The 22,560-nt window shown below is 44.8% G+C and overlaps 1 protein-coding gene across 1 annotated transcript in view; it reads right to left on the reverse strand.

Annotated features, from left to right (window-relative positions):
* Window positions 1–22,560, reverse strand: part of Sdk1 (sidekick cell adhesion molecule 1) — a 620,720-nt gene that overhangs the window by 571,612 nt on the left and 26,548 nt on the right. The gene's annotated exons all lie outside the window — the stretch shown is intronic.

A 22,560-nucleotide genomic window follows, 5' to 3' on the forward strand; every position in this document is an offset into this window, starting at 1 on the left:
GGACCACAGGAAAGGCTACAGTTTATCATTCCCTGGGATGGGGTATGCTGCTACAGCATCATCCAACAGGCTAAGACAATACTTTACTGAGTACCTAGTACCCATGGGTTGATATTTAGAGATGTTGAAGGATAAACAAAAGTTCAATGATGAGAGCTGCAGTGGGAAGCATCATGCTTTATAATATGCATCATATTATCCTAATTCCCCAGAGATATTCTGCTCAAGGAAATTAGCTTATGAGAAGCCAAACACACAAGTGACAATTCACCTTTATATATGTTGATTGTTAAAGATTCGAAGCAGCATGCCCTCACACCTTCGCTGAACAAAGCCACATTCCGAGAAATAGATGAAAGTCTGCTGGAAAATTAAACCTTCAAGGTCTTTGATTTATAGGAAACCCCCAGTGGAAGCAGGATGTGCTATCTGTTATTCTCACATTCTCGGTGGTACCTGCTTCTGCCCTTCCCTGTGAGTCAGCTATTTATTTAGAGGTTTTCATTTAGGTCCAATTTCTCAAAAAACAAGCAAACAAAAAAACACCAACAAAAAAAAACAGATTTACAAAGTCATTATAGGTCTAAATGTTCCTCCACAAATTACTCATATAAAAAAGAAATAGACGATGTTGTGATAATGGAAGAAGTAGGAGACTGCAGACTTCTCTACACAAAGATGTGTTCTTGATAATAATATAGTTATAAAAAAACCTTCATGGGTGTATATTTCTCAAATGAGAATTACCCAGAGTTAGGTCAGAACCATCCTGCAAGGTACAGAGCTATGAGGAAAAAATGGCATATGTCATAATTCATTAGGATTTTATGTCTTTTATCATTTATTTTTCTTCTAAAAATACTTAATAGGAAACAAGAAAAAGAAAACAAGGATGTATCATAAAATTTATCAAACTATAAAAGCACCCAAACAAACAATACACAAGTCCTAACAAGAAAAACTAAATTAAAAACCCACTCCAAGTTCAACCAAGTGCCATATGACTACACCAGCTAAAACTGCTTGAGGCTATTGTTGGAAGGAACACAGGAGGGAACGTGCGGTGAATCCCCACCATCCCATCCTGCAAGGTCTGAGTAGGCAGGCAACAAAACAGCCGCCCACCCACAGCCAGTGCTCAAGTGTGCGCTTTCTCCTTGACTTCCGTTCACTCTCACAAATGTGCTCTAATGGACAGATTAATATGAGAAGACCATTTCAAACATGAATACACTATTTGTCTCCAGACTCTGGGGGTGAGGAGAGTGGGAGGTGAGGCAGGCTGGACAGTGCCATGGTGCTAGCCACTGGGGACAGAGTCATCCCTTAGCTAGTGACCTCTGTGTCCCATGATGGCTACAGAAAGCTACTGCTAGCTCTGCTGTGCCAAAATCGTGTCCTTCCCCCTCACAATAAAAAGGAGAAAGAAACCAAGTGAAGACCATTTATTAACTTACCAGGCCGGGCACAAAGCTCTATTCATCAAACTAACACACAGTGTTAAGTACGAACTCGTGTAGTGTTCTATACAGGAGCAGAGAGAGGCAGAAGTGACTGAAAGCAAGTCCTGGCGGTCACTCTGATGCACTGAAGAACTGTGGGGCTGGACTAGAAAGAAGGGCAGTTTCTTTGTTGTTCATGGTATGTGTGCATGCACGCGTATGTGTGTGTTGTATGCACATGCGTGGATGCCATAGGCTTACCTATGCACGCATACATGAAGGTTAAGTTAGAGATAAATGGCAAATGTACATCGCTATTGGTTCACATCTTTTAGGGGGAGGCACAGGATCTCTCAACTTACCATTTGGGCTAGACCAGCTGGTTAGAAGCCCTGGAGTCACTTTATTGATGTGCCCTTACAACTGTCATGGTTACAAACATGCACCACCATGCCTGGATTTTACATAGGTGTGGGGGTCAGATATCAGGTTCCCATCATTGCTCAGCAAGCATCTGACCACTGAGATATCTCCCCAGCCTCTCGATAGGTAGTTTCATGTGAGTTTTCCCCCTTATGCTAAAGAGCTCCTGCAGGATCTGCCAGAATGTTCCAATAGGTCATGTTGGTAGGAGAGGATGGCTTGGGGGCCAAGGAGACAGACAGCTTAGGGACAGACAACATTCATTTCTCTTCATTCACATAGATTCAAAGACAGTCAACAGAACCCGATCAAAGACATGAAGATTGTCTCCGCTCTGTTGTTCATGAGGCCAAGGCTCTACTCTCTAAGAACAATGGGCTATCTCTTAAACTCAGCCACATCCTCCAATCAGGAAGACATGGAAGAAAGGCCTAATGCCTCTTGGAGGTGACTTTCCTCCATCCTAGAGCCGTATGCAACATTCCAGGTTAGAAGCCATGCAGACATCAAAGTTCTACCATACCATTCCTACTTGTTAACATCCTGTGCACAATGGGAAAGTCTATGGGAAACCCAGAAGAATCCACGGGGGCAATCAGAGTCCACACACCAGAACTCTGTATCCCACTTTCTCATGACCAAGATCACTGAACCTGGAGCTAATCTGGGCTGAGGGAGTCATGGTCTGCTGCTTCCTGTTCAAATGATGGTGTGAGCATGCCGTGAGGAGAGGCAGGCGCTCCAGAAATGCCTCTCCCTGGCACCTCTCCTCCTGCCCCTGCCCTGCGTTTTATACCTTCCTTGAGGCATGTGTGGCTCTGCCAACCATTCAACTCAGAAGAAAAGAAAATGTCTCCCTGTGGTAAGCAGGGATGGGGAGTTTCAACAAGGACGAGGCACGTTTCCCCAGGCATTGAGAAGTAGCAAAGTGGTGTGTAAGCCAGGAGTGTGTAAAAGGGGGTGTGAGAGGCAGAAGTGAGAGCTGGGGTCAGGGAGGAGTTTAAGGCTGAGTTTCCTGGTTTACAACTCAAGTTCCCCATGGAAACCTGTCAAGTTCTGAGGGAAGCCACATGGAGGCACAGGTACAAGTGCTTGGGAAACAAACTCCATTGTGCTCAGGAGACATTTCTGTTGTGATTTCTGTTGTGTTCAGCATTTACTGGGGGGAGGGGAGGGTTGGCTAATCTCAGATTTATCTCTATTTTTCCAAACTTTTGACATCAGTAGGAAAACAATTCCAATTTAATAGGGTGAATTTTACGCCCACAGCAGTGAAAATGTATGGTAACTAACTTTCTTCGTTTTCCCAGAGATTGAGAGACTTTTCAGAGCCAAAGCAAGAACAGTCTTACAGTCCGGGACAATCTGGAATGAGCTAGTTATAATGGCAGGGGCCAAGCTGTATCACTCCTATGTTTTTACTGTGGTAGGGTACAAACTCTCAAGCTTGGCATATGCCTTCAACAGAGAGGCCCCACAGAACCCTGGGAACAGGCCCCATAGCAAGAAGGTGTCACAAACTGGAGTCTTGCTTCCTGCCATTTTGTTGGACTTAGTGCTCTAAATGGGGAAGTGATACATGGTAATCTTCAGCTCCTTAATGCCCTGCTCCCCAACCCCGAGAAGACAGAGCAGGTCCATCCTTAAGCAAGGTATTTTTCTGTCCTTACAGATCTCATTCTGAAAGTCAGAGTCACAACTCTGCTACTATGTTAGCAAGGGCCACAGACTTTTACCACAATAATAGGTCTGAAGATATGGAAACAAAATCAACCAGTCAGGTATTTGTCCCATGTCAAAACCAAAATGAAATATGTTCACTGGCTGTCTGACACACATCCATCCACACAGTTGTTCTATTACCTCATCTTACAGTTTTAAATCTCCCACACCTGAGAGGCACTTGTAGGACACAAGAGTGACATCTGTCCTTGCTGTTGTGTTTGCCTTTGTCCTTTTCCTGTTCCTGGAGCATGGGAACAAGGTGCCTTCTCTCCTATAGCCCAGGAACAAGGTGTCCTCTCTCCTATAGCCCAGGAACAATGTACTCTCTCTGCTATAGCCTAGAAACAATGTGTCCACTCTCCTATAGCTCAGGAACAATGTACTCTCTCTGCTATAGCCAGAGAACAAGGTGCTCTCTCAACTCTAGCTTGTCAGATTTCTTTCCATGGGATTACAAGAAAGACCATCTGATGGCCAACCACATTCTTTGCTAAGACAGTGTGTTGAGGCTAGGGAGACAGGTTAGTCAACAGAATGCTTGCTGGGCAAGCATAAAGACCTGACTTTGGAGCCCTCAGAACTCACATAAAAATCTGGGTGTGGCAATGCATAATTGGATCCCAGCCATGGGGAGCTAGAGACAGGGCTTATTGGTTTGCCAGCCTGGATGAACCAGCAATCAATGAAAAGGCCTTGAGTCACAAAGGAAGGTGGAAAATGCCTCTGGCTTTCATACTCACATGGAGACATATGAACCCACATAGTAACCACTAACTAACCAACCAACTAACCAACCAACTAACTATCCAACTAACCAACTAACTAACCAACCAACCAACCAACCCACCAACTAACTAACTAACCAACTAACTAACTAACCAACCAACCAACTAACCAAATAACCAACCAACTAAATAACCAACTAACCAACTAACTAACTAACCAACTAGCTAGCTAACTAACCAACTAGCTAGCTAACTAACTAACTAGAGATAGAAACGCACAAATGGAACCTAGTAAAGATGGCTACAAGATTAGGTCTGTTACTTTTGGGGCCAACATGTAGGTCAGGGAAGGGAGCTGGGGACAGTTCCTCACTCTGAAAGTCAAGGCTGCTGCACAGACATTTTGCAGGCAGAGATGAGGTCCTAGATGACAGCATGCACACCGTGCACATGGCACATCTGAAGCCTGCCTAACTCAGAAGGCACAGCGCTGATCTCTCACACCGCTTCCTCAGCCCCATCTTACCTACTGCCATTAAAGATTTGGACTTGTGTTCAAAGAAAAGATTAAGGATATAATTTTCATGCTTCCAGATGGTACAGAAGTAATCCAATACGCAAAAATGTAAGTTTGCCTTACACTATATCTTTGAACTAACACCAAGAGAATAAAGAAACCATTGTGTATTCCCATGTTTGAATCACCAAAGTGAGCAGAATTATAGCAGTCTCCCCTTATCACAGAAAATGTACCCCAAGATCTGCAGTGAATGCCTAATGGCCCAGATGGTTCCAAGTCCCATGTAAGCCACAGTTTCCCCATTGCCCCTCAGTGCTGTGATAATCAACTCAGTTGCACGCTGTATGCCCTCATGCCCCTTTGCCTGGCTTTTCTATCTTCAAGGACATAAGTATATAAAACAAGATAACTTCAGCCCCAGCCTGTGACGCTTTGTGGTAACCAAGATGGCTGTGGAGTGACTCATGAGCAAGTCCTGAACAGCACAGAAGCACGAGATGAGGGAGGATCTGAGTCCTTGTCGGGATGAATGACATTTTACCACACTGTTCAGAATGGCTTGTGACTTGAAACATGGGATTGCGTGTTTCTAGACTCTTCTAGTTAACATTTTTTGGACTTGTGGGAAGTAAATGAAGGGTCAGGAGGACTTCTGAAATAAAGAGAGGAGAAGCCATGCTGATGGCTTGTCTAGTCTGGGTCCCCAGGTGTACATGTGCTTCTCAAATAAGTCCCCAATCCTGATGCAGGCAGACTGCTCTAACAGTTGGACAGAGGAGAGAACAATAGGAAACATCAGTAGCTTACCCAAACATCCTGACTATGGCATGTGAGGTCTGAGATATGAACTTCTACATTAAGTGGTAGACCTTGACTCTAAAACATAACCACATATTGTACAAAGGACCTGACCTCCAACTTCACACTCGTAGCTTCCATTATGCACTTATTTCCAAATTTTATCTGTATAACGGTTAGTGTTTAATATTTGTTAGGTTCTCTAGAGGAACAGAACTTATAGAATCAACATATACATACATGCATGCATGCATGCATGCAAACATACATGTATATATATCCTTTGTACATGTGTGTATATATATATACATATATATATATATAATACATACATTATATACACACATAAAGATATTTATTAGAGTTGCTTATAGGCTATGGTCCAACAATGGCTCCCTACGAATGGAATGTCTAAGAATCATGTAGTTGTTCAGTCCATGAGATTGGATGTCTTAGCTGGTCTTCAGTATATGCTGGAATCCCAAAGAAGTTGGCTCTAATGCCAGTAAAGGAATGGACTTGCCATAGCAAGAGTAAGCAGGCAAAGAGAAAATAAGCTTCCTTCTTCCATGACATTTATATAGGCTGCCAGCAGAAGGTATGGCCCAGATTAAAGGTGAATCCTCCCACTTCAAAACATACGGATTAAATTGTATCTTCCCATCTCAAAAGATATGGATTGAAAGTGGATTATTCACACTTCAAATGATTTAATTAAGAAAAAAAAATCCTTGCAGGTTTACCTAGCTGCTTAGATTCTAGTTAATTCCAGATGTGGTCAAGCTGAAGACCAAGAGAACCATCACGATGTTAATTTTTACATTTACAGTCTAGAATCACCCAGAAGATGGTCACCTGGGCATATCTCTCTCTCAGTTTGAGGTAAGAAGAGCTGCCCACTATTAGTGAGACCATTCCCTAAGCAAGGGGATCCCTGACAGGAAAGATGGAGGAAGAGAGCCGAGCACTAACAAGCACTGAGCTGCCATCCTCTGTGTCTTTACTGCAGGTGCAACGCCTCAAGCTCTGCCTCTGTGACTTTTCCCACAATGATGGACCGACTGTAGCCTTGAACTGTGAGCTGAAATAACCCCTTCCCCATTAAGTTGCTTATAATAAGAAAGTACTTTTATCACAGCAGCAGAAAATAATCTGCTGTTTATCTACCCCTAAAGATGTTCAGAAAAACAAAGCAGGAGAAAATACAAAATCAAGAGGAAATTCCCATCAAGAATTTAGAATGTCTTGATTTTAGTTAGTAGATGCTTTTCAAAAATTCTATGGTTGCCACAATTTATTATTTCATCATTAGATCAAAGACATAACTAAGCCATACCAGGGCGTGTGCCATTTATTAAAATTCACCCAGAGTATGAGATGAAGACCAGACAGTAAGTAACTAGACCTTCCCTCACAGCCAAGGATCAGAGACCAGCCAACAGCACAACGCCAGGCCCTCCTTCTTCCTGACTTTAATTAACATGAGTCCTGTCCCAAATTCCTTTCCTCTGATAAAATTCTTAAACCATGCTACAAATTAACTCAGCAGTTTCAATCCTAGCCACGATTTCTTTGCATATGTCCATTTCAAAAGTAAGAAAATAGAAAAAGAAATTATTTACAGTGAATTAATGTTTCAAAATACTTGGAATGATATGAGTTTTCAGATACAGCACTGAACTCACTGGACTCCACAAGCAAGGGAGGACAGTAATATAGACCGCCATATTAGGCAATGATAGCTACTCATTGATGTTCTAGAATGAAAACAGGAATTAGAATGACCATGAATTCAGAGGGAGTCCACATAGGTGACTTCGAAGCACTTTAAACCACTCAGCACAGGTAATTCTCAAAATTACTCCACACATTAAAGTAGAGCCCCTACCTGTAAAAAATAAATGGTGCCTATCACCAACAGGCATGATTCATCTCTCGGATGTAATAATTTACCTTGCGTAATAATGAATGGGCAAGTCGAGACTGAAGAAGGAAAGATTCATGCTCTCAAAGATAAATAAGTTCTGGGGATGCCTCCTCATTTATAATTTCCCAAGGTAAAAACAGTGCAAGCCCGTCAGCTCTGATAAAGACCAAGCACTAAAACGGGAAGAAAAATCATCCCAGGGGAAGCAGGAAGTCCTGCTGCTGGGTTTGTCTGATGTTCAACTTTCTAATCTGTCCAGAGCACATTTTCCCCGGGGCCTTCTAATTTACCGTTAACGTGAAGGGCAAAGCTGGACCCTTTCCCTACCAGGCTGCAGGTCTCAGCCCAGGGTGATGGGAGCTGTGGAGACAGACCCTGCCCTACCGCTTCCTCCCTCCCCTCTGCTCCTCATACTTCTCCATGTCCTACTCAAGCCTTAGTCTCTCACTGATCAATCTTGTGCAGGAGCCTGCATCTTGCTGACTCCAATGACTTGTGGGTTGGCAATGAGTTCGGGGTGTTCTCAGTGATGCTGTGGCATCACATTCTGGTGGCACCTCTCTTTCTACCTATCTGTTCCTGGACATCTGTGTCTAGAGATAGTAGTTCTCGGGGCTTATATCTCCCCTCAAAGAGCTCATCCACTCCCACACTTTTAAATACCACGCTCAGGGCTTTATGATACAAACAGGGGTGTCTCTCAGTTGGTAGAATAGGTGTCTGACATGTAGGAAGCCCTGGGGTTCTCCCATAAACCCAACAAGCGGGTGCATACCTGTAATGTGGGCACTCAGGAGTTGGAACCAGGACAATTCCAGTTCAAGGTCATCTTTAGCAAGACTGTAGAGTCTCAGACATGGCTTCAAAGGCAACCCCTCAAACAACTAAGTATCACCTCTCTGTGGACAACTTCTCAGTTCCACATCTCCACTCCCATTTTACCTGTAAGTTCCAGGCATCCATACACAAAAACCCATCGTGATGTTTTTACCTAGACTGTTCCTAGACATTCTGGACTTAGCATGTTCTAAAGCAAACTCTGCTTGGCTCTGCTGCTGCTGTTGTAGTAAACATGCACCTAGGAACTGAAACCGACAGCAAGCATCCTGACTGTACCGTACACCCAGCCGTCATCATGGCCTACAACTCTGGAGCTTGACTGTAGCCTTCCTTGTCCAAGTCTTCTGCACTGACTTAACTAGCTGCCAACATCCTTGCTAGGGCACACTCATAAGCTTCTCAGCTTCTGCCTTTCCTCTTTTTGTCTGTTCTTCACATGTCACAGGTTTGCATCAATGGGATCATACAATGTGGTTTTAAATCTACAACTGTGGCCATCAACGTGTGAGCTATTCCTGACAATCTCCCTTTGGGCCATCTACCTCAGAGCAAGGCAACTACCCAGCTCCCTGCAGACTCTTTCTACCTTAGTTCTTCAGGCAGTGTCATGCTCGAATGCCCAGCCTGTCTTGTGCATGCATGTGTGCACGTGTGTATGAACACGCCACCCTGCCTAACCCTCCCAACCCCACCCCCACCCTTTGCCTCTGGCCTTGAGATCAAACTTAAGTCCCCATGCTTGCGAGGCGAGTACTTTATAGACAGCTCATCACTCTGGCTCTGTCCTCCCCTCTGTTCGTTGCTGGCTGCCTCTCTTCTACGCTTTGGTATGGATGTTTAATCCATTTCTCATAATGACAGTCACTTGTTTGACATCACACCAGAACTAACCAGAGGGTCTGACATAAAGGAGACATTCGGCAAGCATTTTCTTAAGAATACTTTTACTTTACCTTGTAGAACTTAGAGACAAGAGGGAAGTACATTTAAAAAAAAGAGAGAGAGAGAGAGACCCTGTGAAATACAGGATGGTGATCAGAAAAGAGCAAGAGGAGAGGAGGAGAGGAACGGTGGCTGAGTTAAGGCCTCATGCGGTGTCAAAGGCTATGGAGGGTAGGATTTGTTTTGCATTAGATGTCTAGAATACACAAATCCACAGAGGCAGAAAGAAAATGAGTGGAGGCCACAGAAGAGAGAAGAATGCAGATAACTATAAATGGGCCTAGTGCTTTCTTTGGGAGTGACAGAAATGTTCTGACTGTGGTGTGAGTCACCCAGACCTATAGACACACTAAAGCATTGGCTTGAATTGCTGGGCTGGGTGAGTTTTGTGCTAGGCAATTCTATCAGTTCTATCTTAATAAAGTTGTTAAGAAGAACATACAGGACTAAGGAGATGGCTCAGTGGGTGAAATGCTCCCTGTGCAAGTGTGAGTGCCTAAGTGTGGATCTCTGGAACACATGTAGAAGCCAGACACACGTCTGTGATTCCAGAGGTTAAGGCAGGAGAATCTCTAGAAGTTCAAGGGTCAGTTGGCCTGGTTTACAAAACGTTGACCAAGAGAGACCTTGCCTCAAACATCACATGGGGTGTCTAGTCTTTACCAGAGCATTCTGAGATAAATCTTGAACACCAGTATGTTTTCCCACATAAAACTTGAGAGCACACTCTAGGGACACTAGAATACTGCTCTTGATTTTCCACACACAGAACCTAATACAGAGCTGGCCCACTGAATGATGACCTTGACATCAAGGGCCATCACTTGGAAGCAAATACAACAGCAATTAAACCTAATAGGCTTTGGTCAGCTCTGACTATAGCAAAGAATGAGCTCCCAGGACAAAAAGATCAGAGATTGTGTGGGAATGAGTCTTTGTAGTTCACAAAAGAGCCTTCCATCTGCTGTAGGACATGATTATCACATGCAGAATCCAAAGCCCCAGTAGGCTGGCAAGATCCTCTCAGAATTCAAGGGAGTCCTGGCTGGATGTGGTACCATGAAACCAAAGGCTGAGATGAGCATGAGGCCCTTTTGCTACCTTACTACCCTGATGGGCAAGCTGAGACCGATTTTGTCAGAAGCAGTCACAAAAATTGATCAGAGAGAAGTCAGTCACAGCTAGGGTCTCCCCCAGTGCTTCCGTTCACATATTATTCAACTTTAAGTCACTTAGTTTGCTCTCACCCATGCTGTCATCTGCAAAATTGGTGTGATAAGCCTGGGTCTGCTTTCTTTACTAGCATGCCAGGAAGATTGAGAGCAGCCAGCAGGAAGATGAGAAGCTCTGTGTCTCCACGTTATTTGCATGGGCTGCATATCACCCAGCCAGTTCCCAGCCACTCACCCTCCTGAGGACAGCCAGTTCTCTCCACCCCTCATCGCAGCCTGGGGCCAACAGATGGCCAAATGTGTTCATGCCAGGCTTTCACTGGACTGGTGCGACCCCAATCCATGTATGGAACATAGTCCTCAGAGCACTCAGGAAGTGATGAAGCAGGACAGCTGGTTCTTATGGTTGCCCTTCTGGTTCTAATCTAAGATGGTAGCACCTCTTTCCTGCTCCCTTGCCATCTCCTTCCCCTCCTCTCCCAGATTGAAGCCCCCACTTCTAAAGGTCTCTCCCCAGTGGGCTCCTATCCTGTGCACATGATGCCAACAGGAACAGCTCCCTCAGCTAACCCACTGTGTTCTCTTCCATATGTTTCATTGCCTTCTCTGCCATCCTAGGAACTCCAGGCCCCAAAGAGGAACAATGCCCTGGGACATACACCATATGGTTCTTCTTGAGCTCTGAGTGAAGCTGATAGAACTCGGGGAGTGGGTACCCAAGGTTCCTGTCCAAAGACCTTGGGCTAAGACCAGATGAGGACACCTGTCTCTATGATGTAACATCCTCAAAGATTGAGTATAGACTGAATCTCAGGCTTGGATATGCATACGAAATGCACAGTAGCTAGAAGCTGCGGTGAAGGGTCAACCTTGATCTGGGTTCAGCTGAGACAGCTTATCCTTCTCCCATTGCTTCCTCTAGCTATCTTCCCTCAGCCAGGATTGAGGCCCACGTATCACCTAGGGAACTTGGCCCTTCAAGGGTTAACTTTCCACTGATGACATAAATACGATTAGATATTAGAAGGCAGGAAGAGTCAGGGGGCAGGTAACATGACACTGATATTCCAAATGAGACACAGATAAGTTGTGCTGAGTGACCTGCACATGAGCGCCATACTTCCCTAATTACCCACCCAATATGAAGACTGGATTAGACTTCCCAAGGACAACATGTCTGGGATAAAAGGGAAGGGGACAGAGCTCTCCACAGTCTACCTTATAAGAGGTTTCGAACCTAGGGTGGAACACTGACCACGTAAAAATTACCTACAAACAAATATTTCCACATGAGGTACCAAGGAGCCGACTGGATGCTTGTGTGAATGGTGTGTGGTGGTTTGGATGAGAATTCCATTCCCAAGAGTTCATATGTTTGAATGTTTGGTCCTCAGTTTGTGGAACTGTTTGGAAAACATTAGGAGGTGTGACTTTGCTAAAGTAGGTGTGGTCTCTTTGAAGGCATATCACTGTGTGGGCTTTGAGATTTTAAAAGTCCATGCCAGGCAGTTTCTCTTTGCTGCCTGTAGACCAGGATGTAAAGCTCTCAGCTACTGCTCCAGCACCCTGTCTTTCTGTCTGTCTCCTTCCTGCCATGATGATAACGGACTACCCTCTAAAAATGAAAGCAATTCCCCAATTAAATGTTTTCTTTCATAAGAGTTGCCTTCATCACAGCCTATCTTCACAGCAGTAGAACAGCAACTCAGACACATTGTGTAGCTACCAGGGGTAAGTATCGTAACATTGTAGTAATATAGTAATCAAATTCACTTTGCAGACTGGTCAGGGATTGTTTACCTTCGGTAGTGTGTACTGCCACTTTCCAGCCCAGATCCCAGAGGCTGGCAGAGTAACATGACCATCTATCTCTGTTTAATATATACTATTTGTCCTCACTTTATCAAGAAGAATTAATTGATTTGCACAGTGTCACATAGCTAGTGTCAGGGCTGAGGCTGAAACTCTAGTGCTCTGTATCCCAGTCTGCCTTAGTTTCTTTACTTCTTGCTGTGAAAAATGCTACCAACATATGCTTAAAGGGGAGAGTGTTTGTTTTGGCTCCATGTTCAGGTTGTAGTCCATCAAGGTGCAGAAGCCACAGTGGCAGGAGCTGTGGGGAGCTAGAGGGAGCTGGTCACATCACATCCACAGCCAAGAAGCAGAGAGAGACGAATCCATACTTAGATCACGTCTCCTATTTTATGCAAATCAGAAAGCCCCACCCAAGGAGCTGTCTCTCCCATAATTAAGATATCTCTTCCCATAACATAATAAGACAATTCCCTATAGGCTTGCCCAGAGACCCATGACCAAGGAGATTCTAGATTCTGTCAGCTTGACAATGAACACTAGCTACCACACACCTGTGGTGGTTTGAATATGCTTGGTCCATGGGAAGTGGCCCTATTAGAAGATGTGGCCTTGTTGGAGGAAGTGTGTCCCTGTGAGGCAGGCTTTGAGAGCTCCTAGTGCTCAGGCTGTACCCAGTGTGGAGGACAGAGAGAGCCTCCTCCTGGCTGTCTGGGGAAGACAGTCTCCTTCTAGCTGCCTTCAGACCAAGAATAGAGAGATCTCTCTGCTCCTCTAGCACCATGTCTGCCTACATGCTGCCATGCTTCCTTCTGTGATATAATGGACTGAACCTCTGAAGCTATAAGCCAGCCTCAATTAAATGTCATCCTTATAAGAGTTGTCATGGTCATGATGTCTCTTCACAGCAATGAAACCCTAACTAAGAGAGAAGTTGCCAACTGCTACTATTTATTAACTCAAAAAAAATACTTGTTCCTGAAATGAATGTTCACTCTTAGAATGACCAGTCATTATCCTAAGTTGTTGAGTCTTCAAAGGCAAAGGAAACCTTTTCCTTGCCTCAAGAGATTAGAGTTGGCATAAATAACCAGTGATATGTAAGGAGTATGCACAAGATAAGACAGCCATAGAGAAACATTCCTTCCTAGGATACACTATTATATGCATTTAAAAGGGCCTCTCGCTTATGATTGTCGGTATGTCAAAACAGAATGCAGACACAAATTTAAGAGCTCAGAAAGAGAAAGGTGTGATTCAACTAATACATTCCAGGCTTGGCAACTGGAATTTATTGCTCATTAAAACTGTATTTTAATTATCCTAGTTTTAATTAAAGTATTATGTGGAGTTGGTGAAATGCAATTACGTGCAAGTGACTTAAGATGTATAATAGGCTAATATTTGTAAAGAAATGCATTATTGTCAGTAGATCTGCTCCCGTAAAATGAAGTGGCATTTTATTCCAAATGAAAAATCGCTACATAGAATATTAAACTCTTGTCATTAAAGTTAAACACTACAATGCCAACTCAAATGGAACCAAGCCATTGAAGATCACCCCTCCTCGTGCTGATTGGTTTGCACAGGGATGGCTGCCTAAAGGTGGCCTGCCACTTCAGCTGGTCAGGAGCCATACCACAAGGAGTCACGAGCACCCTCCGTCATTCCCTGTGCACCTTGAGATGAGACTGATCTCACACTGGAGACTGTGTCCACTTTGAGGCAGAACCCACAATCTGATCCAACAGTGTCTACAAGACAACTCTGCCACACTGTCTGGCAGTCTGAAAGGGAACAAGAATCCTCTCCTTGGGGCCATCTCAGCCACCTCTCACCACACAGCAGGGGTCATTTCAGCCACCTCTAACCACACAGCAGGGGCCATCTCAGCCACCTCTCACCACACAGCAGGGGCCATCTCAGTCACCTCTTACCACACACCAGGGGCCATCTCAGCCACCTCTCACCACACAGCTGGGGCCATCTCAGTCACCTCTGACCACCCAGCAGGGTTCTAAAGCACAGACCTCAAGAGTCAGGCTGGGTGAGAGCAATACAGTCCACATCTCTGCCAGGGCTTTGCTCCCCACACGCTCTTCACTCTGTCTCTCTCCAGTTGATAATTTTTACTGCTATAGAGAGGATCTCCGGGATTCCTCATCTTAAAGAAAACCCCCTGGTCTGGGAGATGGCTTAGTGGTAAGATCACAAGCATAGGACCATGCGTCCTAATTCCCAGCACCTATGAAAATCTCAAGCGTGACTGCACACAAGCCCAGAACTAGAGAGGTTGCAACCAGGAGGAGCATCAGCCTAGCCAATCGAACACAGCAGAGAGTGACAAAGCAGGACACCCAGCACACATGTATGCATGTCTCTGCATACATCACAGCACACATATATCATACTGCATCAAAACAGACCAAGTCCCTGTCTTGGATGAACCCACTGTGGACACCCGTTGCTCTCTGAGGCATTCACAATAAAGGGCCCCAAAGTCATCTCAACCTGCTATCCTCACTGTACTTTTACATAAGTACTTTAAAACTATTACCCATTTTCTAGCTTAGAGACAATATTAAAGGTAAGACTGACATTTCTGATAGTGTATTTCCTTCAAGTTCAGCCTCAAGTCTTTGGGCAACATCAAGTCTTTAAGACTTCCTGTGCCCCTTACCTGTGAAGGTTGCTTGGAACTCCAGAAGCTATTGCATCACAGAGTCACTTGGCCCCGGGAGGCATCTGCCACTGTCTCCTCTGTTACCACAGCCAATTTGCTCTATGAGTGGCTATATTCCAAACACGGCTGTTTCTCTGCTCTGAAGCTCTGTAGCTAACCCAGTGTGCCCAGGCTGTCCCTCTGGAAGCTTATTTGACCTTTTGACTCTAAAGGGCATTCGTTCTGGGGACGATTGCAGTAGTGATCTCTCCCAGCGTCATCCCCACTCTCTCTGTTCCCTCTGGAATTTCCTATGCGTGGACTGAGCACCCCACTCTCTATTTCATAAATCTCTCTTACACAGTTTCCATAGTTGTACGTCTGTGCTTAATCTGAGACTGTGCCTCAGATCTACCAGAACAATCTCTCTCGGTTTAGCTGCACTGAGGCTACTCTTTCCCTCCTTCAGTTGACTTTTAAAATAAATGAAAACATTTTGCACTGCAAGGAGTTTGGCTTTTTTTTTTTTTAATTAGCACATGAAGGGATGTTCAACATCACTCACCACTGAGGGAGACGAAAATTAAAAGCTCAATGAAGAGAGAAAAAACACCAATGAGATATCATCAGACATTTATCAGGATGGGCAAAGCAAACCTAAAATGGGGACAACATTGCACGCCAGAGCGGAAGCAGAGAGGGGAACTTTGCATATACCAATGGTGTCAGAGCGGAAGCAGAGAAAGGAACTGTGTCCATACCATTGGTGTAAATATGAAATGGAACAGTCAGTCTGGAAGAGAGACTGCTGTCACCTTAACAACAAAACCAAATATGGAACAGGCAACTAGTTCTGGGTGTCTGTCCCAGAAAAAGTAAGTGTCCTGTTCACAGAAAAACTCCCGCAAGAGTGTTCACAGAGGCTGTATTCATAATGGTCCCAATCCGGATACAACCTAGATATCTCTCAACAGAGTAGCAATCATACAGAAGCTGGTGCATTCACACAACACGCATACACTACAATAGCAACTCAACAACTCACATCATGACAATACCCACGAAGCAGAAAAATCTTAGAATCTATGGAAGAAAAGCTGGGCAAAGCCACAGGAACAACTGTAACATCAGTGCTGGTAGGGGTGGAGTCAGGAGGATCGCTGTGGCTTTGGTAGCGGTCAGCCTAGCTCCGTGCTCAGTGGGAGGTGCTGGGGATACGGGAATAAGGCAGAGAGTGACAGGGCAGGATGCATGGCACCCCCCTCTGGCTGCTACCTGTGTATCCTCACACATGTGCACATACATCAGATACACATACACCATATACAGCCATCAAATACCATATGCAACATACACCATATACACCAACAAATAAGTGGTTAAAATACTAAATTTCATGTTAAACAGATTTTGCCACATTATTTTTTCAAAACAAAGCAGTGTTCCCCTTCTAAGGACTTTCTACTGTGGACAGAATAAAATTATTGCTCATTTCCAGATCCTGGGGTTTATGGGGTCTCCATGGGGTCTCCTCGCTACCTCTGCCTGCCGCTTCCTCACAACTGACCTTGGCATGACACTTGAGCAAACACATCAAGTTACTCCCTGCATCTGAGCTCTACCCAGAACATACATCCTTTGGGTCTGTGCATGGCTGGTGCTCATCAGCTGCAGACATCACCCCGAGAGGCCAGCACAGCACAGAGGGGGACTCTGCAATCCCACAGCGCCAGCAGTGCCTGTCTGTTGGCCTCTGCCCGCCTTCCTTCTCACCAGCAAATTCGGGATAATCGCAGTCTTCACTCACTGGCCGCTGTGAAGATTAAATGACTCATTATAAATAAAACACTTAAAACACTGCCTGGCAACTCCAAAATTGCTAATTATTATTATTATTAAATGTCATATTGAGACTATCATAGAAATTAGGTTGAATGAATGAAGCCAGACACAAAGGATTTCATATTCAATGATTCCATTTATACGAAAGTCTAGAATAAGAAACAATCAGCAATCTATGGTAATTAGATTAGTTGGGAAGGGGAGGTAGAGGAGAAAGCAGGAAGAGCTCTCTACACTTGAACAGGGGAGACTTAATCTGTGGGCACAGTTGCAAAAATTCACCCACCCATGGGCTGAAATCTGTGTACTTTCTATTAGCCAAATTATAACTCAAAAGTGGCTGACTCTGTGTGTGTGTGTGTGTGTGTGTGTATGTGTGTGCAGATGGATGCACATTCATGCACATGTGGAGTGTGTGGACCAATGTTTGGCATTGGTCCTCAAGAGCTGTCCACCTTGCTCTTTGAGTGAGGGTCTCTCACTGGCCTGGAGCTCCAAGCAGGCTAGGCTGACTAGCCAGTGACGTCCAGGGAGCTTCCAATCTCTGTCTTCACAGCACAGGGACTATAAGCCTCTTTTTATTTTATGTTTCTAGGGTGCATTCTGGGAATTGAACCCTGGTCTTCACGCTTGCAACTGATCAACTGAGCACACAATCAACTGAGGGAATCTCCCCAAACACTAATACTCAATTCAAAGAAGCCCTATCCCTGGGCCAGAACTCTGTTGTCCTTCCGTGGTCACATCCTCTTAGCATCCCTTCCTACATGCTGTTCCCACATGAGAACATGGTCTCACCAACGGCAGCACTTTTGATGCCTTGCTTTCCTCTTGGCGCTGACCAACCAGCCTGGTGCTCAGCTTTGGGCAGATATTCAGTATCTGAGAACTCAGGGAAAGGAAGAGTAGGGCCAAGAGGGGGCGGGGAGAGAAGGAGGCAGAGGGAGGTGCAGAGGCAGAGGAGGCAGTGGGCATGGCCACGGGCACCAGTTTTCCTATGTAAGCACAGAAAATTGAGCTATAAGTACTTCCCTTGCACTTTCCTAAGTTTTTAAAATAAGAACCAATGGGGAAGAGGGAGAAAAGTAACTTGCCCAGGACTGGAACCTGGGCTGGAGCCCCCCATATTCTAGCCAGCTTGACTCATGCTATGTAAGGCTCACTTCACACGTATAGATATGTTCTATAAACAGTCACAAAATGCCCATAAAACATAATATAAAAAATTTTAAAGCACATTATTTTGAAAGCTCGGTTAACTATAAAAATATTATTACAACCAGATCTACTTCACGCGAGCACTGAGTTGTGGCTCCCAACACAAGTGCTAATTTCAACGGATCTTTCTTGGAGTAGTGGAAATGAAATGATAATAAGTTAATGGCGGCCTGAGTAGTTAAGCGTGGACAATTATGAGCCGGGCTGTTTGTACGTCACCTGGGACGCTGTTTATTGCCCGTACTTCACAGGCCGGATCGTTACTGGCAAGCCATCTATCGCAGAGCCGGCTGGAGCTTTGAAATATTCAATCTATAAACTTCACATTTCCAGGAAAACATGTGTGAGGATGCTTGTGCTCGCACATTCCTGTCAGGTAGACTACAGGACGCAATCTGAGCACAGAAACCCGCAATTAAGCAAAAGAATGGCACTGTACATGCCAAGGCTTTGCATCCTAATCTGATAACTGCCGGCATGAATTACCTCCCGGGGGTAAGAGAAACACTGCGTGGCATCCAGATTCACATTTCAAAGCTTGAGAAATAAAAGGAGGGGAAGAAAATAGATCTAAGTTTGGATAACACAGAGGACTTCCTGTTTTTTACTTAGACTACATTAATAAGACAAAGCTGTCTTCAACTCTGACATGAGAAGACAGCAAATTAACTGTTTGGATCCAGTAAATCAAAAGAATAAACTTGCCTGTGTTTTTAATATCTTCTTAGATACATAAAACCCGTAATCATCTATTCAAACTTCCCAGTATAACTTATCCTCGATGCTTTCAGAACATCATCTGCCTTTCTGAGATGGTTTTCTGTGTCAACAGTCATTTGCTGTGCAGTGTGTTGCTTTATTCTGCTCTCCTCCCTCGGGGGAAGTGTAGGTGCCACCTGACATGTCTTGACAACCGCCCATCCACTCAGCCTCCAGGACCGAACTCTGCCTTATATATCAGGGCATACAGTTATGGAGAGACGTGTGCTTTTGGTAGTTATCACCCTGAGGGAAGTCCATTTGTCATCAGAAAACACCCCAAGTAGGAAGGAACTAGAGACCGGAAGGACTAACAGAAGATAAAATTACTGGGGTGCTAATCCTCTTCTTTTTGGAGGGTGGTGGTGGTTCAAAAGAGGATTTCTCTGTGTAGCCCTGGCTGTCCTGGAACTTGCTCTATAGACCAGGCTGGCCTTGAACTCACAGAGATCTGCCTGTCTCTGTCTCCTGAGTGCTTGGTTGAAAGGCATGAGCCACCACCGCCTGGCATGTGTCTCTTCTATGAGAGTTCTGACTAAAGCTATCAATCTTAAGAGGATGATGTAAGGAGCCCCCTACTCTAAACAGGACTACTACAAGATGGTTACAATGAACCCTCTTGGTTGTCTCCATCTGTATAACAGGAGAGATGGGTAGCCATTCTACTGAAACTGAGGAAAATGAGATCAAGGTCCCTGGGAAGGCACAGGTCATAGGTTCTAGAATGGGTATCTCATGGTTAAAGTCTGAGGATGGGTAAAGAAAGGAACCTCCAGCATTTGGGTGTGAGCCAGCCCTCGGCTTCAGGCACTAACTAATGGCCATGCTAGTTACAGAGCCTCTCTCTCTCTCTCTCTCTCTCTCTCTCTCTCTCTCTCTCTCTCTCTCTCCCTCTCCCTCTCCCTCTCCCTCTCCCTCTCTCCCTCCCTCCCTCCCTTCCTCCCTCCCTCTCTCTCTCTCTCTCTCTCCTTCCATCCTTCTTCCTGTCTACATCAGTTCTTCACTGCTTTTGTGACATTTCTTCCCATTGCTGTATGAGCTTCGTGTTTAAGCTCCAGAAGGCACTGGTATCCTTGAGAGGTCATTAAGCTGTTGGCTTGCCCCATGCTCCCTGGGCCATGGGCACTTGTGACTTTACACTGCAACTCCCTGGGCTTGGCTACTGTTCCACGTATTTCATGGGATTGCGAAGAGCTTAAGAGGCCCAGTTCAAGCTAGACCTCCCCACTGACCTTGCATCTGATATATTCAACTATCTAACCATTGGCTGTGATTGTCCAAATGTAACTGTCCAAAAAGATGCACACATACACAAACACACATACACTTGCCTCCATCCTCTTACACACACACATACTCACATACCCCCACGCCTTCCACAAACACCCACACACACCAAACACAAACTCACAACACTCTCATACATACACACAAACTCACCCACATGTACAAACTTACACTGCCCCCACACAAACTCTCTCCCCACACACACACACACACTCACAGTCACACAAAGCACACATGCAAACCTGCTTCTCCTAAAATTAAAATTTTCTGCCCGCTTCGGGAAACAGTAACATCATCCTAATAGACCTGCCTGTGCTTTTCTCTATTTCTTAAATCCCACATCCAATCCAAAAGGAAATCCTGACAATTCTATTCTTTCATTATCCTTATATTTGACACTTCTCCCTACTTCTACCCAAACCCACACAAGCCCGTGTTATTTCAAACTGAAAACTGGGCTTCTAAATAAATGAGCAAAACCACCTGAAGCCATGGGAGAAATGATCAAAAGCACGAGCAAGCTCATCAAGCAAAGCGAACAGGAGAGTCCGCTTGACAGAGAGGCGAGCACGGGCTCTGGAGTCAGAACCAGGCCTCGGTCCTGCTGCTGCGGCCTGTCAGCTTTGTGCCCTGGGGTGAGTTAGTATCTCTAAACTTCAGTTCTGATAGCTGTAAGTGGAACTAATTATAAGTGCCCCAGAAGGCAATTCTGAGGATTACAGAAGATATGTTTCAAGTAGGTCCTCAATAAATAATAGCTGCTAGGATTATTAATAGGCTGTTTAACTAATTCTTCAAGTTTGGAAACATTAGGGTTACTGTATCTCTTTAAGAGAAAAAAAATCCACTTTATTATAAGCCCAAAGGTCAACTTTTAAAAGTCATAAGATAAAGTTATAAAGAGAGGGAGGTGGCTAGGGTGGGCCCCACTGGAACAGTCTCCAGGAAGGAACCTCACGTGCCAAGGCTGAGAGCCACTGTAAAGTCTCGACCTGTGCCCAGTTTGGTGATGCACTTTGGGTTGAATTCTCCAGATCTTAGACACAGCCCTGGTGGTCTGCAGCAGGTCGGATGCCCCCTGAGCTCCCTGTGTACAGTCACCCGGGTCAGAAGTGGAAAGCTCTCAGGAGCAGTATATCTTGGAACAGGGTATAAACTGCTGGGGAACATCACGCACGCACTGATTTATGGCATCTCACACGGCAGGCACTTGGGAAATGTGGGGCGGTGATGAGGTGGAACGTGAAAACTAAAGGACCTTGTAGGAGTGTAAATATTCATAATCAGCCCCATACACCACAACACTGCCGAGGCAGGAGGTTCATCAATAGTTTTATGCTTATAGGAAGACTATTTGTTTGATGGGACACTGCGTTGGGACTTTAATCACACCGTCATTTTATCAGCTCATTAGGAATTCAATAGTCTTTAGCGTGAATTTCCGAGTAAAAGAAGCCATGAAATTACAAGTAAAAATCAAGAGTTATTTCAGTGGATGTCCTGTTGTACTTTGAATGAAGGTTGTCTCACAAGCGTAGCTGGTTCACACGGTTCATGTGTGAACCAACATGTGTTTATTCGCTACCAAGTGAATGAAAATGATCCCATCTCCACAAATGCCCAGCCCCTGGTATTAGGAGCTCCATGCCTGAGAAGAAGCCCAACGCAGCCCACTTTCTGTACCACACCGCTCTCAGCTCCCCAGCGTTCGACCCTCCTTCTCCTGCCCTCCCGTGCTCCTCCCGTGCTCCACGCTGATCCTCCCAGAACATTTATACCGCACTGTATCTCAGCTGCTTTCTGCTCAGCAGAACGGTCTCCCACAGCGATGAGGTATCGATCCTTCCTCTTTGTTTCACCCAGTCCCAAGAGATGTCTGTTATGATTGGAATCAATACGGAGGTGAATATCCAAGAAACTTCAGATACAGAAAAAGGCTTAGCAGCCATGCTGTTGAAAGGAGTTGTTTTTTTTCTTTGTATAAGAATTCTGAAGTACGCTTGTTGCATATATTTCTATTTTCTGACTACCATAATAGAAAGCTTTGGTAAGCAGGCCTGTGCAGGGTTCAGATGTCAGGGTGGATAACAGGTCTCTTGGGCTTATAGAGGGAGGTCTGCGGTGCTCTGCTAAGGGGGAAGTGGGTAGAGCCCACAGTTAATTCCCACAACTGCATTTGAAACGCGCTCAGCAAATATCTCACACATATCCCTTCGAAACCGAGCCTAGAAATTTCCCCTCATGCGAGCAAGCACTTGACAGCATACATATTTGACTTTTACCTCATGCACAATGCACATAGCGTTCTACGATTCCTTTTGAAATTTTTACTTTTGAAGTTTTTGTTGTCATAATATTATCTTTCAATTCTATTACAAGGTGCCCACTTAAGTAATACATAGCAAGGACCAGAAAGTCAGCTCAGTGAGTAAAGTAACTGCCTCGCAAGCATGAGAACCTGAGTTC

The sequence above is a fragment of the Grammomys surdaster genome, unplaced genomic scaffold (assembly GCF_004785775.1).
Source record: "Grammomys surdaster isolate TR1022 unplaced genomic scaffold, NIH_TR_1.0 126109, whole genome shotgun sequence".
NCBI lineage: Eukaryota > Metazoa > Chordata > Mammalia > Rodentia > Muridae > Grammomys > Grammomys surdaster.